Raw genomic sequence first — 18,236 nt, forward strand, 5'->3', positions numbered from 1 at the left:
AATTTAGGACAGAAAGCGAAGAGTCAGACCAAACAGCAATCACATAGGAAATTTCAAAGCAGTGGAATAAGACCTTTTTTTCCAAGTTTGCAATTCTTGATCATGTTACTGGATTTGCTGGCAATATGGGATCTGTAATAATCAGGCATAGTCAAACATTAGGTAAGGTGGCAATTCCAGAACACTTTCAGAGCAACTAATCCAGTGTAATTTGCTACTAAATTATTTAAAAGAATACTTGCTATGCAGTAAATATTACTGTTAATTTATGTTGCATTTATCATTCACCTGACCCAAGTGTTTGGCGCATCAGCTTGACACTACTAAATGGCATGATAAAACAAGACTGCTGCCAAACCAGAGCAGCTAATAATTCTTCCAACTTTCTTTTCCTAGCTTATTGCCTGGCAAATCTTTTGAACTCTTCTCTTATGATCCCACTCAAACAAAGAAAAAAACAGTAATAACTAATAAACACACTGAACTGAAATCAAGGGTGCTTTAAAAATCCTACCACACTGGCACATCAGAATTTATTTTCAAGAAGTAAAAAGAAAGTCAAAGAGCAGAATTCATAATCTCCCACTTTACAAGGTAAATGCTATCTGTTTATGTATTTGGCTGAATTTAAAAAACAAGGGTAGGGTAGCCAAGGTCATAATCACCATCAACAGCTGGAAGGTACTGCAGAATCTTCATGTCTCAAGCACTAAACAGTTACAGTACTGTACTGTACAATCCCAATTCAGACAGGTCAGAGAGATGCAAAAAGTCCAGCCAAGCACTGATCCCGAACTACAGTTTGGGACAAGAATCTGTCCAATTCATAAGAAAAATGTATTAAAGAAAATCCCTGCATTGAATACCTTTTAATAACCTTTAACTAATAACCTTTTAACTAATTTGCTTGGGACTAGACCTACAGCTTTCCAGGAAAACTACTGCCTTACTTTGAATCTTTGCAACTAGCAAATGGAAGCTCCTGCTGCAAATGCAAGCCAGGCTCCTGTCGATGGAGCAGTAAAGGCCATCCCTTAGCAGCACTGAAGAAATCTGTACTTTGCTACTTTGCAAATGCTCACTCTAAGCCAGTCAGACCTTACCCAGGATCACTGCTACCTGCCTATCAGGACAGAGAAACATATGAAATGTGGGGAACAACACACTAAGGGTCACACTGAACACACAGTTAATAAACATTTATAGCCTGAAGCCTTCTCTAAGGCTGGATTCAAAGGCTGGTCAGGGAGCCATACAATTAACGGCAGGATGCTGCGTACTGCCTACAGAAGATGCCTATTCTAGAATAAATCTCTACATTTACATTTTTCTGTGTTTAAATTCACTGTTGCTTTATTTGCTAGTATTCTGATCCAACAAAACACTATGACAAACAGATTTAAAGGAGACTCAAGTTTCTTAACATGAACTTTGAGGGAAAAAATGCACAACAGACTAGCAAGCAATGACAGACATTGCTGTGAAACACCTATAAACAGGTGACCACTTGTATTTAGGTGCCTGAAACACAGATCCAGTGATCTAACTAACAATATCCATTTAATATACTCAGAGAGACCCCTAGTCTCTAAGGTATTTAGCAGATTAAAAAAACTGTCAAAAAATGACTATTTGACTACAACCTTTCTGAAATAATGTCACATTGTGAGGAGTAAAAGTAAAGCATGCATGAAGAAATGAAGAGCCTCTACTTTGGTGAAAACAGGCAGTTCTGACGTACTAGTGTAAATTACATACTCAAGGACACCTGTGTCCTCGTCCAATATAAAAAGGGGAAAATAATCAATTTTGCTGAGTCTAGAAGGAAGAGAAATTTGCCATTTTAAGATATGTGCTTTTCCTCACAAAGAAGGTGGTGTGAACTAAGACAGCAGGAATAAAACACTTAAAAATGTGACCTTCTCTAAGCAAACATTTTCACAGAAATACTTGTTTCATGCAAGAAATAAGAAAAGAGGATACTGATTATCTGCCCAGACTGAAATTGCTATCCATCATCTTGGTAACTACTTGTGAGAAGCCTTCAGGAAATGTTTATATTTCTGGAATCAAATAAAGGAAGAGAGGCTGGTGGCTATAGCTCATAAAACGAAACTTAACCTGGAAGGAATGAGAGGTGTCATGCTACAGACAAAAGAAAGGCATTGCAGTTTGACAGCACCTTTCTGTCTGCAGTGCCATATGAAAGGAGGAAAACCCATCCCTGGGGGCAAGGAGGTAAGAGAAATTCTCATTCCCTAGAACCATGCTTCCCTTTTTGGGGAGCAGTAGAACAAGCCAAATAATGTCTTCCCAATTAACTATAGGCTTGCAGGTGCGGCAACGGGAGGCACATGGCACTCACTAGTCATGAGCCACAAAGGGAAAAGAGACCCAACCAAAGGAAGCTACCGTCACCTAAGAGCACAGGGTGTGGTATTGCCTGAGTATGAACTGTCACCTTGTGCGCCTGTCCATGCACCAGGCTCTGACCCCACAGCCCTGCTCAAAACTGCTGCGTGTGCAAGGCAGCACGGCTCTGAATGCTCAGTGCTATTTCATGGAACACAGGCAGTAAGTACTGTGACTATGGTATCCTGAATGGAAAATTTGCTCCAAGTCACACAAAACACTGAGATGGTGCTGAAAATTACCAGTTAGAGGAAGATGCAAACTTTTAGATCATGTATAGCTTAATATAAATTGCTGGACTAATTGTTTTGTTATAATTAAACTGTTATGCAGATATTATTTTCCTTTAATAAACAGAAATCTCAACAAAATAAGATTCATATTAAGTCTCAAAAATGAAAAAAAATGTTTTCACTGTCACTACAGATTAGATAAATATCATGATAGCACATTTATCATAGGACCTTTCAATTCCCTCCATTTTGTGAAAGGTGCACAAGCAGGCTACAAATTCGTATTTTGAATTTAGTAAATGAACAGCACTGACTGTGCAGGCATTTTTGGTACTAATGAAGCATGAAGTCTTGTGAGAACTATGCAGTCACCCAAACCCTCGTGTTGGAAGTGCATCAGGATTCAATTCCAAAGGCAATTATGCCCTAGTTTCGTTTGAAACTGACAAATGGTATAGTTTACAAAACCTGACCCGCTTATTTAAACTTATCAACAGATGGCATTATAGCCAAAGTCTGAAATATGCTCATGTCAAGGGAGGCAGTATCTTTATGGGCATAACAGGCTAGGATTGAGCATAGCTAGGGCTTTGCCAGATTTTAATAAGACCAACTAATCAAATGTTTTTGTTGTCTGCTATATAAACATACAGGGAAAAAAAGCATTGATAAATACTACACAAACATTGCAGACACTCCTAAGACAGTCTGAAAATATGTGTTCAAAGTTAGGACCAGTTTGTTTATTTATGATGCTGTGTAAGGTAAAGTGGGAAATGTGTAACACCTGTCAAAAACCAGTAAATTATACTGAGAATACTGGTATACATAAAATATGTTTGAGCTGGAAATTATTTCCTTTGTAATAAGACTACTAGAAAAGATTTATTCTGATAATAAGCCAAATGTCCCATGACAACTCTCCCAATAACAGATCTGAAGTAAAAAGTAAACCAAGCACTTTGAATAAGTGCAATGAAAATACATCACCACAGCAGAAGTGTCTCTGCAGCATCCCTCCACCGTCAGTACCACTATGCAATATTTCACCATTGGAAGTAGCAGCTGTAATTCCAAGCATATGCCAAGGCAGGAGAGAAATCTTTGACATTTGCTTTAAGAATATTAACAGAACAATTACTCTTACACTCAGAAAGGTATAGGGAACTGGTTTTGGAATAAGTCAAATTTATGAGCACATATCTGAAATGAAATTTTCCCCTGGAAACTGGGAAGTCTGTGGTAGAGAAACAGTAGGTAACAGCAGGTATTTCCCCTAGCCCTATGAGAGCCCCCAAGCTGAAAGATTTCACCTGCCTATCAGAATCACATGCAGTAATAAACCTGCAGCAGAAGATATGTAAACACTGATTTAATACCCAGATTGTCTCTGAAATTAGAGACAACATCAGAAGTAGATCAGCGTGCAGACTATCTTGCTCAGAAGATCTGCAGAGCATTGCAAAGATATATACAGAAACACAAGTTAAAAGAATGCAACATGTTTATAAACTAAAACTGTATTTTTATTCACATTAAAAAATTTGTCTCTCAGTGAAACATTACTGTTAGCCTTGCATTTTAATGATAGCAATAGTGAAAAGCTTCTATGGTAGAGAAAGGAACGTCAGCCACATACAGGGAAAATGAAAATCTGACTGCAAGTGGTCAGAACTTGTTCACCAAAGGCTGAACCACTGAAATCAGATTAGTCAATATGAACTCTGCAATAGTTGCTGAAACAAACCACAACCCGCTCGTGGAAATGGGTATCAAGCAGTAGCAAGAACTCCGTACTGAATTCACAGGAAAAAAGGAAATCAGTATCAAGTGCAGATTAGTTGAATACCATGCGTCCAAAATGTACATAGAGCACATGCTCCCAGGGTTGAGGTTACCAAAGCACTGCATGAAGTTCAAGAATGATCAGAAGAATCAAATAATGCTGTGTGAGGCTCATAAATTAAGTCTCAACCACTGTTTTAACATAATTCCTTTTCACTATTCTGTTAGCTGTTATTCTCAAACTGACAGAACTCTCTTCCAGTAGAGAAAACACCTGACAATCCCTGCCTGGCTCACAACTCTAAAATATTTGTACCAGACTTGAAATTCAAGAGGATTCAGAACCAAACTACCACAGAACACACACCAATTAATGGCTTCTTTTTGCTTAAAACACTAGTACTGCTGCTTGGCATCCTACTCACAAAATGCTCCATTTTGTGTATCATCCTGAAACTAAATCTTCTGTTCATCTCTTTACAGACACTGAAAGAAGTCCCTTTCTTCCATACACATGCTTGCCACAGTTGTCACCTTGCAGCTGCAAGTAAATACTATTCTGCTCTAACCTTGAACATTCCAGTCTTCAAAATATTGTGTCTTTGCTTGTAACAACCTTTATTTCTTTTGCAATCATGCTTCTTTACAAAAGAAGTCAGGGAGAGTGGGGTACATACAGTAAGACAACTACATTTGAGTATCAGTTAGACCTTTGAATAGTTTTCAAAAATGCAAATAATGGCTATTTGCATATTTGAAAACAGCTAATTGCAAATATGCAATTAACAGTGGGACCCAATGATCTCAGAGGACTTTTCCAACCTTAATGATTCTAGGGTTCTATGAAATAAGTACTTTCCAGTATGTCTGGCCTCTATTGGCTGGCAATGTTCCTGTATGTATCAAGGTATAAGTCAGCTGAGGAAGAATGCAAAGAGATGCTCATGCAAAAAATGGAAAAGCACAATGTCATGCTTGGTGGCTAGCAGAGGAAAGGACAATGCAGTAAGGGACAGCGACAGATAGGGAAGAAACAGAAATGTGAAGGCCCCTTAGAGTGAGCACAACAAGATGGAACCTTATGTGATGGATGATAGCCAAAGCACAGGCTTGTCAAGGAGGAGATGGCAACGTGTTGAGAAAACATGCCAGGAGGACAGCTTCAGCAATCGTGCTGCTAACAAGATGAGAAGGTAACACAGTTGTCAGAGGCCAGCAAGAACAGCTCACAGTAAAAGAGATGGTAAATGAAGAAGGAAGCATAAGAGTTACCCAAAGAGACTCAAAGAAGCAACAAAAGATTCAGGCCATGAACCGGAAGATGAGTCCTACACTGTGTGTTCAGAGCAAGAACATGTTATAAGCCCAGCTGTGGAAGCTTGCAGCAGAGGAAAGCAGGAAACAAAGGCAAATCTCAAAGGAGCTTTCTGAAGTTCCATATTGGCCTCAGGTGTCTTAAACTTGCAGCAATTAATTTTAAAAAATATGTTAAGGTGGTATGCAAAGTTGCATCATTTAATATTCCTGGCATGAAGGAGGTAAAGAAAAGCAAAGAGAGGATACTAGAAGTAGGTCATTGTGTCTAAGTCATGAAAAAAAAAAAAAAAAAATGGAGAGAGGTAAACAGCTTAGTGCAGAGGCTACTAAGCCTCTGAATGAATGACTAGAATAGTTAGGAGGGAAACCAGGAAAATACTGTCACAAAAGTCAAGGGAGGACAAGATTTCAAGACTGGACATGATCAAGTGTCAAAAACATCAGGGAAGCCAAGAAGGATGAAGATGGAATAGAGACCCTGCGACTTGGCCAAGAAAAGGTCATTAGAGATCTCAGGAGAAGCTTCAAGGGAGTGAGAATATCTATACTGAAGTCAACTTATAAAACAGTTCTAGACTGCACACAATCATACAGAATCTTTCAATTTTGGAGTGACTGGCACTTCAATGAAACAAAAACGCATTGGGGTTTTACTGTTTCCTAATGCCAAAAAAAAAAGGCATATAAAGGTTTTAAGTTCAATATCACATTGTAATTAAGGCAATCAGCAGCAAGAGCAGGCAGCCATTATAAAGTGGTTTTCATCCTTATACTTTGGAGCCCTTATAAAGGATCAATAACCTATTCCAGGATAAATGGGAAGCCATGCATGGAGAAGCATGCAGCCCAAGGTCAGCCAGCAAAGTAATAGCAGAACCTTGCAGAGAACATTGCTCTCCCAAAACCCAGACCACTTCTCTACATTCAAAACTTGTCTGCTTTGTTCAGGTACAGATAAAAAGAATTTCAGATATAACTGTCTTAGCAGCTTGTTTATTTTTCTCTGCAAGTTCCTGATGGGAGGGAGAATTTGTCTTGGTTTAACTTAACAACAGTTTTTTTAGGGGAAACTGAGAATTCAGGAACTTTGCTCCTTTAATTTGTGACCACAAAGTGCTCAGATTCTTTCCCAGTTATTCAGATTTGAACTTTTAACAGTAATTACATATTTCTGCTATAATCAGCCACAGTCTTTATAGAGCAGAGAGCATAAACAAAATTTGAATTGCTAATGGTAAAAAACAAAAAAGCAAATATTTTTTTCCTCGAGGTATAAAAGCTCTCACTCATCATCTCACCCTGTCCCTCATTACTCAGTCTCTCTTATACATAAAAAAGGCCAAAAAAAGAACACACATTCCCTTAGTTCTTGATTTCACATCAAATAAACTGACCAGCTCAGAAAGATGAGGAATGAGGTACTGGGCCTTACACAAAATGCTCAGCCCAGTTCTGAAAACCACGATCCTCAACTGCTAGAGGGAACCGGAGAATGCAATGGAAGGGATTTTTATTCTAACTAACTACAATATAGCTATTCCTGAGGAAGGAGAGGGGCCAGAAAGAAGGGAGGGTGGGAGAATGAAAATGAGCTGGACTATGGAGACCAAGTGCCATTCCCCAGCCAAGCAGAACTGGATATTTTCAGTGATTAAAAAAAGAAGTTTCTTAAGATAACCTCAAACAAAACATCCTACATGTCCACAGGCATCTAATCTAATGAAAGGCAACCAGGAGCGAGTCAAAATGCAGGTCTGGAAGTAAGACCAGAGCCTGTGAGATACAGTCAAAGACTCCTGCCAGTGAAGAATCCTAGTGGGGAGATGAGGGATGCTTGCTTGATAAAGAAAAAAGCAGCATTTTAGGCTTCTAGGACCATAGGACAGAATGCCAAAGGGACCACAAGAGAAAAGAGATATAAAGAGCAGGAACAACTAAGAGGAGGAGTGGGTGTAGGAGGAAATGCGAGTCAAGAAGTAGGCAGGCTGGAAACATGCTGGGCCTTAAAGGTGCAGGAGAGGAACATGAGTGCCACATGATGCTATGGAGCCCAGAGATACAGGAAAGGTCAGGCACTACCAAAATCTATGCTGTCTACCTTTAAATCTGTGCTGCCTACGTAAGGAAGTATCAGGTTCATAATAGGAAGACTGGGCAGGTCAGAGACAGATGGATAAAACAACGATCTAGTCCAAATCTTGGCAAAGCACCAGAGGATATAGCATTAAATTGGTCTTAAAGTTGGCTGTGAGATCTCCAAATTTTGAAACATTCACAGAATTTTACATTTGCACTTCAAACTTAAGATGAAAATTTGCAATTAATTAATTGTGAAAACATACTGCTGCATGCTTGCTCTCAGTAATACACATACACAGACGGCCTTTAAAAAGTTAAAAACATGAGTTCGGGGCAGAAATATGTTATAGATTTTGATGTTCATCATATATCCCTTAGAAGGAAGAAGGAAACAAAACCAGCAAAACAGATAGCAAGTAGCAATACTGCCTCCTACAAAGACAATAAGTATTTGGAGGTTGAACTCATCAAGTGGATATTCTTGCTTAAATAATGTGTGCCAATGCCAACAAAACAGCAAATTAAAGGCTTTTCTTTAGGCCTCAGAGTTAACACAACTGGAGAGTTCAAACATGTTAGCTATCACATTAGGCTGCCCATCAATCTAGGGACTACTCATCTTTAAAATGCCTCCCAGACTAAAACCAGTATCCTTTAAAGTTTCAGTTCTGATGCATCACTCAGGAACAGATTCTGCAAATGGAGTACTACAAAAACATAGAAGGTTCTGCATGAAAATCACTATTCTACCCAAGGTTGGGAGAAACAAATGGAAAAATGAGTCCAGAAGCATTTTTCATCTTTTGGTTGCTAATGACCGAGATCCAATTCCTGCCTGACAGCTGTGTAAAATGAGATAATCAGCTCAGTCCTGCTCTTGAGGGACAGCTGTCCATATCACAGTTGCCATTAACCACACCTCCTTTCTGACATTTGAAGTAAAGAGCCAAAGATCCAAACTGGGATGCAGACTGAATTTCCCACTACATGAAGGTCATTTGAAGTTTAGGGAAAGAGGTAGTAACCTGTACCTCTATGATAAGAATAAACTTCTTCAGAGATACCAACATTCAGCTGTATTTTTAGAGGGGGGGGAAAAAACCTCAGCAAAAAAACCCAAACCAGAAGGACTACTGTAGTCACAATCCCTCTCTCGGACTGAAAACTTAGATCCCAACTCCTCAAACTGCTTCATTCTTTTATTCCAACTTTCTGGACACCTTATTCTAACCTAGAAACTTGCCTACAAAACCACATTTCAAGATAAAACCCAAGAAGTTATAGAACACATACTTAAACAGTATTATAACCTCATGATCTTTCAGTAACATAATCCATTTCCCATAACTCTTTAGACCGTCTAATTTCATTTTGCTTAAGGGCTTGACCTGAGAAATGACACACTATCAGTTCTCAGAGGGGAGCTGAGTGCCCATAGGACAGGATCAGACTCCTTCAACTTAAAAAGTCAACTTTTGGAAGCATGAATGTCCAAATTTAAATTTACAAACCCATATACACACACAAGTCTCTTTTTCCTCAAATGTAGACGACTTCATTGCTTCTGTTGAAGCCAACTCTACATTCTTAGGCATCTATAAGAATTAGGCTATTTACGTAGGTACATTCATGTGGTTTTTAAAGTCTAATTTTAGGTGGTCAGGTTTAACATTCTTAATGACGTAACACATTCTTATTGACGTAACACTTGCATTTAAATGTGTCTATAAAGTACCCTGCACTTTAATGAAGATAAATAATACCCTCCCTTTTTCTTGCATAAATACTTTTGTATAAAATAAATGGTGCAGAGCAGCTGCAGTATTCCATCTCAGAGGAAGCTGCATTTTCACCTGTGATAAACATTTGATGTGAATACCATGATCACTTTGAAGAGCTGTGCTCACGAAAAATTATTCCCTAAAATTCATTAGTATGTCCCAGCTTTTGTATAGCTGTGTTTTAGATTATGAGATCTTTTGAGCAGAGATTGTCTTAATTTGGTGTCCAAGTCAGTACCGAATGCCTTGTCAGCAATTAACAAATAAATAACAATCTATAGCACACCACTTCCAGTCTTTTATGTGTGTAATGAACATTTAAAGCTCAGGCAACAAATACCAAATCTTTATCACTAATGGAACAAAAGAAATGTTTCATATGCAAAAAGGTAATTTTTGTGGAAGAGCAGAATTTTGTTAAGGCTGGTGTATATATTCTGTAACGTGCCCTGGTATCCATCAGAGGCAAAAGCACTTGAAAAATGTCAAGTCATGACTGTGAAGAAGGGGACAGCGTGAAGTAAATTAACCTCACGAGCATGAAAAGTCAGTTTACCCCCTTGAATGTACAAAGGCCAAAATGCCTCAGTTATCTCTTCCTTTGTGCTAGATAGCATAGCTCTACTCAAAACAGGCTGATTGCATAACTATAGGGCAACAGGTAGGAGGGCATCTAACAGTACCCCCAGAACATATGTATGCTTGATGGTTCAGTCTTCCCTTAGAAAGAGCCACTTTTTGAAGCTGTGGATAACTGACAAAATTCTCTGCCAAAATGGGGAATCACTTTGGCATCTTTTGTCTGATCTTGCAAGCACATTACACTAAGGAGTTCCTTCTTCAGGGACTCCCTGTTTAACCATTGCTCTCCAAAAGGGCTCCCTGTCCTGGCCCTTTGATCTTGGATTTCCTCACTACTACCTCCCCAAAACCAGCAATACCTCAGGTGAAATATCCAAGATTCTTCTGGTACTGGAATCTGCTTTGGCTTTGAGACAGAGTCTCCCTCAGACTTGATTTCTCAGGAAATCACTACAGTGGTGTCAGAATACTCATTTGTGGCTGGGAATTAACTGCCTCACTTACAAAAAGCAGCAGCTTGGCTCATGAAGCACCAGCCCTAGGATTCACATTCCTAGCCCTTGAACATAGCATAAAACACAGATGAAGACTGGTGGCAACCAAGCAGCTTCTTTTGGCTTTCGGAGCAGGTTCCAGCAGCACTGCCACAGCCTTCATTGCCAGGCCCCTGAGCACCACAGGACCCACTCTCAAGGGCACTCTTTCCAGAATTCATCCCACAGTCCCTTAGGTACATTAGGACACACATCTCAGAGTATTTGCATGGGAATCTGTAGGTTCAGACCCCAAGCACAGCGAGGTCTGCACCGCACAACGATTTTATTCCCACAGTTACAAACACAGTAGGACCCACATGGAGAACTGACACTCCACCCCGTGGGTGCATCCTTGGACACTGGTACTACAAATCACTGTTCTTGTCTCCTCAAAGCTTTTTTTGGCCACTGTTATCATTCTCAGTGACCCCTAAACGACAGAAATTAATTCACACCAGTGATGATTAACGCTGAGTCTAGGATGAATGAACCAGGGAAAGAAAGTAGAAGGGAAAGGGCAGAGAAGCTTCTTACAATCAAATAGGGCTAAGGTCTCCCATAAGCTAAATAGTGAGGGAAATAATCAGGTCAATTCCATTTAGCTCCATAAAGGAGCTAAATGAATGAGTGAGAAAGACACACAGAAAAACAAGGTGGGGAGAGGTCCAGAAACAGAAAGAGCTAAAAGATTAAAAGCATGCAGATACAATGAGAGAAGAAGAGACACAGAAAACAAGGACAGAAGGTGAGAGAAGACAGCTAGGAATAGAGAGGTGATATAATGTGGTCACTCACTCTGTCTGGAAGATTTTCTGGAGGGAGGTGGATTATCTTCAGTGCTGGTTGTTGGGGTGCTGCCCTTCACACTCCTTCTCTGAGACCCATACTCAGACGGTCGCTGTCAGCTATTCCAATGGATTCTTCAAAAAATATTTCGAGGGCAGAAGGATCGTGGATGAAATCAGGATCTTGAGTATTAAAACAATCTGGTTTGGATTGTCAGTCCCCTAAAACTGCTGGTTTTATCCTGGGATGGAGATCCTCTCTCCCTTTTGGCAGCTAACTACTGAAGGGGTGTTCCCCGGGAAACAGCCTTTTCACTGATGGTCAGATTATTTCAGAAATCAATTTCCCCAATCTGCCTGCCTAGAAATCTTGTTTCTCTAGGTACACCTTGCCTGTAAGGGGAAAAAAAAAATCTCTTTCTCTAAAACAATTCTTGCTATCTCTGTGGATATGATCACTGAAATCTGCTTTTTCCTCTCCCTGTAACTAGGAGGTGTGTCTTCTCTCCTTGCACGGGGTATTTGAAGAAAACCCTCTTGGGATTAGGGGATGAGGGATCTTCCTTGGGATGAAGGAGGATGAGATCAGTATTGGAAATTACCTTTAACTCCAGTTAACAGCAACTGGAAAAAACTAGCTAAATCTCTCTCTGCTTTCTCTCCCTTGTTTTGCTCTATCACCTGCTGAGCAGATGTAAATAATTAAAATTACTAGGTAAGTATCTGGAGCTCCTGCTTATTTCTGTCTTGGGAATTGCCTCTCCTGGGCATACAGGATTGTACAGGATTCCCCTGTAAAGGCACCCACTACTACCTGGTCTGGGGAAGGGCTGTCCGCTCTGCTTGAGAGAAGACTTTCCTCAGCAGCAGGAGGGAGTCGGCAGTAAAGGTTATTGTCACAATCCTCAGGAACTGGGGTCTGAGGACACCTCTCCCCGTAACAAGTATCGAGGGAGCTCCAGAAGGCTCTGTTCCACAACAAGAAAGAGCAGACCTGCTTCTAGATAGTTACTAGGGCTGGGTGCCGGGGGCCTCCGCACACCCTTGGCTCGTTAGTGGGGAAGGGGGAAAGTGTTAAGCTCCCTCACCAGCTGCGGGGAAGGGGCCTGGCGGGGGGGGCGCCGGGGTGTCCCCACACCGGGCGCGGGGCTGCCTAACGGGGCTGCGGACGGGGCGGGGGGCGGCGGGCAGGGTCTCTTCCCCACCCCGGCAGGCTACGGGGGTGTCCCCCCACCCCGGCCGCTGTCCCTGGCTTCCCCCCAGGCCCCAGCTCCTCCTGCCCGGGCTCGGCTACCACGGGAGGCCGCGGCGGCTCACGGGCCTGCGCGGGGCTGCGCGGCGCCTCCGCCGCCTTCCGCCGGGCCGCGGCTTCGTTCCCCGGGGGGTTCCCCGGGCTCCGGTGTGGGGGGCCCGGCCCGGGCGGCGCTGACTCTCTCCAGGCCCCGCCGCTCCCGCGGCTGCTGCTCCGGGCTGCGGCTCTACTGCAGGCCCCGGCTCCTCCCCGGCCGCCGCTCCGCCTCCCCCGGCTCCCCCCGGCCGCGGCCGCCCCCGCCTCCCCGGGTTAAGGAGGCGCCGGGCCGGGGGAGCAGTGGCTGCCTGCCCGCTCTGGCAGGCAGTGGGGAGGAGCTGCCCGCCCGCCGGGACTGGCCGAGCCCATCCCCGCACTGGGGCGCGATTCACCGCGGAGGTGACCGTGGGGCCCTCGCCCCCGGGCCGCTGCCAGCAGCCGCCTTTCGCCGCTCTAAACGGGGGGCAGCGGCTGCGGGGTCAACCCTGCGACAGCCGGCCATAGCCCCGGCACGGAGGCTCACAAATGGCCACCCTGGGTCGGGGTCTGCCGACCCGCGCTGCTCACACCAGCCATGCAGTGGTGGTGCCCTGCTTCAGCCCTGAGTGCTCCGAGTCAACTCCCACCCCAAAACAATGCAGCCGTCTCTAGTAGCTTTCCCTCAAGCATTGTGTGCATCCACAACCTATTGCAGAGACATCACCAGATTTTAAAAGGCGTTTCTACGACAATACTGTTAAAAGTCTCATTGCTATCTCTCCTATGTGTTACAGCCAGCTAGAACCATATAGGAAACCCCATTAATTCACCTCATTAATGTGTATAAATATCTAAAGTGGGGGTCCTCCCAAAGAAGATGCAACGAGGCTTTTCTCAGTGGTGCCAACTACTAGGATGAAGAGGCAGAAGCTGATGTAAAGAAAGGTCCACCTGAAAATGGGGAAGAACTTTACTGTGCAGGTAAACTGCACTATACAGACTGTCAGCTGGAAAAGGCTGCCCAGAGAGGTTGTGGAGTTTCCCTCACTGGAGATACTCAAGAACCACCCGAATGCAATCCTGCACAATGCACTCTGGGAGGACCCTGCTAAAAGAAGGAAGATGGACCAGATGACCCACTGTGGTCCCGTCCAACCTAACTCATTCTGTGACTCTGTGAATTACACTCAGTGCTGTCCCACTCTGACCCAGCAGGCCAAAAACTAGGAGCCTCCTGTTGACTAGAAGTCTAAGGGACGCAGACCAAGGCAGGAGTTCATTATAACATTAAAGGGACTGTGCAGTAAAGTATGCCAAATAAGAATACTCTAAAATGTGTGTGTGAGGAGGAGCAGCTGCTGCCTGGTATACCATACACCTGCAGCCAGTGTGGTAGACAGATAATTTTGATGTGTCAATCTGAAAAGCATGACCGAAACAGGCCCCCCGGGGCCCCTATCCCAGTTATCTGAAAGTCGCCCTTTATTTCATCATTTCATCTTTTTGTGTGTGCTTTCACATCTGAATCCTTCCAAATGCTATAAGGCTTGAAGTAGAGGACAGCACATATACTAGGAGGAAATGGCATTTTCTGAGAAAATATTTTTTTTACTTTTGGAAACTGTAATATGAAAATTGAGATAGCAGAGGGGGTGTTTTAAGACTTGCTGCTTTTGCAGAGCTGAGTTTACCATTGCACCTGCAATGACTCCTTGCATTCCTTCAACAGGTCAAAACCTGTGCCATAGTTCCACGCCTTCATTTCAGGAAGTCAGTCATCATCCTCCATCCTCTCAGAATTCTCTGTGTCCTCCTTCTCCCACACTATCCCCTTCTTCTGCAACTATGCCAGCAGCTCTAGTCACAACTTTCCACCCTCTGCTACTACCTGTTCTGTCAAGGAGGGTTTCCTGCCTTTTTCCCCATATTATTCACATTATCTCACTACAGATCCCCATTATGGTGTTCTTGATCATTACCAAGGGCCAACAACCATCTCTTTTCCTCCCACTGCCATAGCAAAGCTCTGTCCTATTCTTTCATTTCTCCCAGCCTCACTCAAGTCCTGTGTGAACAGCTTAGCTTCAGCTCCCTTATTCTTTTGCCTCTCTTTTGACTTCTCTTTGGGCTAGGTGGTCTTTGGGTGTCTGCTACTCCTAGTCCAAGTTCCCGAGTCCCCCTCTAGCTAGGATTTGTGTCCATACAGTGCTCAGACTACTCTTTACTGAGATACAAGGCAGGAGCATCATTGTGCTGGGAGGCAGAAGGGTGGTATCTGCAAGTTGTTTGATCTGTAGCCAAATGCAGAGGTGGTAAAAAGCTGTGGTTGGACTCGACGTGTGCCAGGCATCCGATGTGTGTTCCCTACTTATTTTTCCTTTTGGTTTTCAGGATCCTCTCCTCGCATGAGTATCTGAAGTACTGCCTGCTTTTTATAGACAATTAAAAGCTTCTTCCACTGCTTGTAAGAATGTAAATGCAAAAATTACCATCCAACACAAAAAGTGCCCTAGGGAGGCAGGGCAAAGGATCAGTGTGGCAGAAATGCAGAGAGATAAACGGATTGTGATCCATCATCATATTCAGCATTCAGAGAACAAAGACACATCCCAAACCCTTTCAAAGCTAAATAGACAGAGGAGAGCAGATGGAGACACAGGAAAAAGAGTAAACCAGTCACCAAGTAGCTTATTTTTACATTGCATTCAATGTATTTTATCCTTCTCACAATTTTTTCAATATGCCACAGGCTTTGCGCATGACTGAATTGTTAATATTTGTCTAAGATCTATAAATTTTGACAGATGGGTAGCGGGCAGTTGGGGCTTCTTGCATCCAGGAAGGTGTAGGAGGTGGCTTTGGTTTTTGGCAGTTGGGACACTGAAAGTCTCAGCATTTGTGAAGGAATTCTCTTCTACATCCTGCCTGAAGGACTGTTCCTTCCATTTGCAACTAGTAATAAACAGGCATCTCAGGAATCCTATGTAACATGCAGGTATCCTAACATGTTTTTGCCCTGGGCAGGGTTAGGTGTTTGGCTTGGGTTTTTTTTTTAAAAAAACCCTTCTTAGCCAGGAAAATCTTAGTTTATGTACTTGCACACAAGTACAAGAACGACTGAGGGAACAGGGGTTGTTTAGCCTGTAGAAAAGGCCCAGAGGTAACCCTCTCACTCTACAACCACCTGAAAGGAGGGGGCAGCTGGGTGGGGGTTGGCCTCTTCTCCCAGGTAACAAGTGACAGGACAGGAGGACATAGCCTAAGGTGGTTTAGGTTGGACTTCAGGAGGAATTTCTTCACAGAAAATGGTGATTAGACACTGGAATGGACTGCCCATGGAGGCAGTGATGCCTATGTCCCTGTAAGTGTTTAAGGAAAGACTGGATGTAGCACTCAGTGCCATGCTCTAGTTGCTATGGTGGCATTCAGTCAAAGGTTCAACTCGATGCTCTCAGAGGTCTTTTGCCACCTCACAGATTCTGTGATTATGTACATACATATGTAAAAATTTACTGGCTCCTCACGTTGTGTATCTTGAATAATTTCTTGGTGTGTTCTATGTAAATGACATACCTATGCGTGTAATGATGCATCTTGCACAATCGAGAAGCCAAAACTGGTGGTTTAAAACTCACCAATTAGACGTTTAGGATCCTAACTACAAGAAAGCCAGTGTACCTGATATCTCCACCAGTGCCAACCGCACCTGCCGGGAGCTCCGAAGTTTCAAAGGTTGGACAATCGTCGAGAAACGTGTTTGCTGGCCTAGCCTCGGACACACAGGAAAGCACACAGTCTCCAGCCGCCGCCCCCCGTCTCTGCAGTGGGAATCCTCATGTGACAGGCTCTCATCTCCCGGTATAAACCTCCACCCGGCTCTCTCACCCTGACGGCCGAGCGGGCATTCTCCAGCAGCCGCCCCCGCACGCCGCCCCCACACCAGGCAGCTCCCACCGCCGCTGCCGCGCCCCTCCTCCGCCCCACCGGGGACACCCTGGGCTATTCCGGTCCCGCTCCCGTCGGGCTCTCGGGCCACCTTAAGAGCGCGCAGAGCCCCCGCACTCAGCAGCCGGGCGGCTCCTCCCCGCCCCGTGTCGCATCCAGCCAGGGAACGTGTGGCGGGCGGCGGGGCTGCCCGGGGCCGGGGGCGGCCGCAGCCCCTCACGGTGGCGGTGGGGAGGGCGGGGCGGCTGCCCCGGCGCAGGAACGCGGCCGGCGGCAGCAGCGGCGACTCCGCCGGGGCGGGGGCGTCCGGCCGGGCCCTCCCTGGCTGCCCCCGGCCCGCTAGCGCCGCATTGCGCGGCGCCCATTGGCGGGAGGCGGGGGCGGGGCTAGCGGTCTCATTGGGTTTCGCACCCATCCATCAAGGAGGAGAGGGCGGCGGAGGCGAACTTGCCCTCCCGATTGGTCGTGAGGCCCGAGAGGAGGCGGGGCCGGGCGGGCAAGGGAGGAGCCGCTGCCATTGGTCAGCGCCGCGCGCGTCAGTCACATGAGTCACAAAGGGCCGCGCGAGCGGCCGCAGCCGGGGGCTGCTGGTCGCGGCGTGCGCGCGGGGGCCACTTCCTGCGCGGGGCTCGGCGGCTTCCGGCTGGCCCGCCCCGCGGCCTCGGGCGGTGGCGCCCCCTCCCGCCTCCGCTCGGCGCACGCGCTTGGCGTGACGTCAGGGCGCGGGCGGGGCCGTCTCCCGTGTCCGGGGCACGTGGGGAGCGGCGCCCGCAAAATGGCAGCGGGGGGTCCATGTTGTGCGTGAGGGCCGCGCCCCGCGCGCTGCCCTCACCCGTGTGCGCCCCTCTGGCTGCGGGTGGAGACGCGGAGTCAGTGATGTTGGGAAAGACCTCTGAGATCTCCGAGTCCATCCTGTGACGGAACACCACCGTGGCAATGGTTCATGGCACTGAGTGCCACATCCAGTGTTCTTTAAACGCCTCCAGGGGTGGTTACTCCACCACCTCTGAGGGCGGCCCATTCCAATGTCTAAACACCCTTTTGGTGAAGTAATTCCTCCAACCTAGATTCACCCAATTTAAACTTCCCCTGGCACATCTTGAGAGTATGTCCTTTCATCCTGGAAGCCTTTAAGTTTAATTTAGTTACTCGCACAGCGGGTAGGACAGAATTCTCAGGGTGAAGAGAGCTTTGCCCTGCACCCTTCCCACACACTGCACTCGGGCTTCCAGCAGTGGGGTGTGTTTTGTCTTTCAGCCATTCCCTGCCTGAGGAATGCCAGCCAAACCCAAACCAGTCGTGCTCCAGAGGTTTAGTCACTGGGAAAGGCAGTGGAGTATTTTAGGTGGACAGAAGCCCCTCTGTCTCTTGCAACCCACAAAAATGGTTTCCACATGGACTGTCCCGTCTCTTCCAGGTCCACCTCTGCTTTCAAATAGGACCTCAAACAGTACAGGCTCTCCCTGAAGTCCTCAGAAGTCCAAGACAGGGCCACTGGCTGTACTTCCAATACA

The 18,236-nt window shown here is 45.1% G+C and overlaps 1 protein-coding gene across 6 annotated transcripts in view; it reads right to left on the reverse strand.

Annotated features, from left to right (window-relative positions):
- FOXJ2 (forkhead box J2) overlaps positions 1-16,935 on the reverse strand; it is a 31,447-nt gene extending 14,512 nt beyond the window's left edge. Inside the window, exons 1-2 of one of the 6 annotated variants that reach the window (XM_053934508.1) lie at positions 16,456-16,934; positions 11,521-12,478 (exon numbers count right to left, since the gene is read on the reverse strand). The gene's annotated coding sequence lies outside the window, so the exon portion shown is untranslated. Of the gene's footprint in view, positions 1-11,520 lie in introns of all 6 variants that reach the window. The other 5 variants (XM_053934504.1, XM_053934506.1, XM_053934507.1 and 2 more) reach the window with 5 other exon arrangements.
- Positions 16,936-18,236: the final 1,301 nt, after the last annotated feature.

This window comes from Vidua chalybeata, chromosome 2 (assembly GCF_026979565.1).
Source record: "Vidua chalybeata isolate OUT-0048 chromosome 2, bVidCha1 merged haplotype, whole genome shotgun sequence".
In the NCBI taxonomy this organism is placed as follows: Eukaryota; Metazoa; Chordata; class Aves; order Passeriformes; family Viduidae; genus Vidua; species Vidua chalybeata.